General features: G+C 34.5%; 1 non-coding gene across 1 annotated transcript; it reads right to left on the bottom strand.

Moving 5' to 3' along the window:
* Window positions 1–641: 641 nt before the first annotated feature.
* On the bottom strand, window positions 642–715 carry TRNAD-GUC. The gene has a single exon. It is a non-coding gene; the product is annotated as a tRNA-Asp (tRNA).
* Between the last annotated feature and the right edge of the window lie 2,265 nt (window positions 716–2,980).

Genomic DNA, 2,980 nt, shown 5'->3' with positions numbered 1-2,980 from the left:
AAGGAGTATGGGATTTCGGCTCAAACAATGACTACACCTTCATACCACCGTTTGGAGATCAAATAACAGGCGAGCAGACGGGAGAGGAGCAACAAGAACAAACAACTCCACCTACATCTCCCACATCAACTGTCAGAGACTCGCCACCATCTTTCTTGAATGAAAGAGCAACACAACGCACACGAAGTTTGGGCGAAGTGTATGATGACACCCCAAGGTTAGAAGATCTCACCTTATTTTGCTTATCTGCTGATTGTAAACCAGAAAAAGCTACAACAAGGGAAATTTGGCGAGTTGCGATGGATGAAGAGATCAAAGCCAAAGAGAATAATGACACGTCGGAGCTCGGGAGGCCACAAAAGGAGCGAACAACTATTTGTGTGGATAACAAGTCGGCGATTGCACTAACCAAGAATCCAGTGTTCCACAACCGAAGCAAGCATATCGACACCCGCTACCGTAAGAGAATGTGTTGCAAATCAGGAGATCCAAGTCGAGTATGTGAAATCGCAAGATCAAGTTGCCGATATTTTCTTGTTTTTTCTATAACCCACCTTGCGTTTTCCTTGGACAATCTTCTGATGAAGGATCATCAGGTTTATAGAAAGGGAAAAATGAATTTTTGTATTTATTGGATCCGTCGGGATTGACGGGGCTCGAACCCGCAGCTTCCGCCTTGACAGGGCGGTGCTCTAACCGATTGAACTACAATCCCAGGGAAATAAGGGATCTGGCAGAAATTTTGATTCTTTTTTATCTTCGTATGGCGTATGGGGTTAAAGGACAAGGGGTTTTAGACTATCTCATGGTAGATTGATGCGGTTTATTGGGCCAGAAATCATCTTCTAATTCATTATATTTGAGATACAGACATTACAAGATTATATAGACTAGGTATTCTCTAATCTCTACACATATGGTAAATCTAATTTACAATAATTGCTACCCTATCTTTTGCATAATATACTCTCATATCAATTGCATATAATCTTCCTGATTTTATGTGATATTAGTCTAACACTCCCTCTCAAGCTAAGTGATGGGGTTCTCGATACTTAGCTTGCACATTACTTCTCAAAATGACTTCAAATTCACTGCATTTGTCAAGATATGCGCTAGTTGATCTTCATATTCGACACAAGGCATTTCTACCACCTTTGCTTCAGTGTTCCACTTTATGAAGTGTCTATCTACTTCCACATGTTTGGTTCTATCATGTCGAATCGGGTTTTCAGAGATAGTAATGGCCGATTTATTGTCGCAGAACAATCTAAAAGCAAGGGTAGAATGAAGATTCAATTCTGTCATCAGTCTTCGCAAACATAATGTCTCTGTCAGTCCACTTTTAATTCTTCTGAACTCTGCTTCTACACTTGAAAGTACTACCACCTTCTGCTTCTTGGTTTTCCATATCACAAGGTTACCTCTTACAATGGTAAACTATCCGGCAGTTCATTTTCTGTCATTCGGATTTCCCGCCAGTCAACATCAGCAAAACTAGGGGTGGTTATTCGGTCGGTTAACCGACCCCAAAATTTCATAAAAAAACTAACCGGAACTGACCCGATCTCAAGTTCGGTTACTCAATTAACCGACTCGGTTAGAACCGATTGGTTATCGGTTATAACCGAACTAACCGAATTGAAATGAAAATTATTTATGGTTTTTGACTTTTTCATCTACTTTATTATTATTATCTTCATTATATTTCTATTTACAAGTAATACATAAATTGTTTAGGCACTTTAAAAGACTTAACTTTAAATGATAAAAATTACTCCCTCTGTCCCTGAAAATTTGTCACCTATTTCCTTTTTCGTCCGTCCCTAAAAATTTGTCACCATTCACTTTTACTATTTTTGGTAGTGGACCCCATATTCCACTAACTCATTCCACTCACATTTTATTATAAAACTAATGTATAAAAGTAGGACCCACATTCCACTAACTTTTTTAACCCACTTTCTATTATATTTTTTAAAACCCGTACCGGGTCAAATGGTGACAAATTATGGGGGACGGAGGGAGTATAAAACTTTTTTCCAATAATAAGTGAAGGGTTATCTTATTTTTAAAATAGTAGTAATGCTTAACCACTTTATTGAATTTGAGAGATTTTATTTATAAAATACTAGTAATATTTAGAAACTTTATAAGTTTTGAGATATTATAAGTATAACTGATAGTAATACAAATTAAAATGGACTTTTTTGACATTACAATAGACTTTGACAAAATTTGGAAGTAAATTACAATTTCTTCTATTGTGACAAAGTTTGGAAGTAAATTATAATTTCTTCTATTATTAATTAAAATATAATTTAAATTAAAATTGTTTATGACTTTAACTTTTAGTTTTTCATCTATTTTTTTTAATTATTATTATTATTATTACTTACAAGTAATACATAAATTGTTTAGGCACTTTAAAAGACTTAAAATTTACATGATCTATAATTTAAAAACTTTTCTCCAATAATAAGTGAAGAGTTATTCTTTTTTTAAAATAGTAATGCTTAAGTAATTTGTTGACTTTGAGATATAAATTTATAAGTATAATAGTATTATAATTGATAGTGACACAAATTAAAATGGACTTTTTTGACATTGCAATACGAGACTTTGACAAACTTTAGATATAAATTACAATTTCTTCCATTGTGACAAAGTTTGAAAGTAAATTATAATTTCTTCTAGTGTTAAATAAACATATAATTGAATTTAATTCGGTTATCGGTTATAACCGATAACCGATAAACGACTTGGAGCAAAACGTAAAACCGGTACCGAACCGATAACCGACCGATTTTGGTTCGATTCTCGGTTAACCGAATAACCGAAAACTGTTTACCCACCCCTAAGTAAAACCATGTATTTTCATGTGCTCGTGTTTCTCAAACATGGGTTCATGTTTGGGTTTTTATGCTAAAAGATGTTTCGAGCATATATGTTTTTGTACAGTCAGCTTGTGCATGTATAC

The sequence above is a fragment of the Salvia hispanica genome, chromosome 1, assembly GCF_023119035.1.
Source record: "Salvia hispanica cultivar TCC Black 2014 chromosome 1, UniMelb_Shisp_WGS_1.0, whole genome shotgun sequence".
Taxonomy (NCBI): domain Eukaryota; kingdom Viridiplantae; phylum Streptophyta; class Magnoliopsida; order Lamiales; family Lamiaceae; genus Salvia; species Salvia hispanica.
The sequence above is the reverse complement of the archived record's forward strand: the minus strand, read 5'-3'. Positions and strand labels throughout refer to the sequence as shown.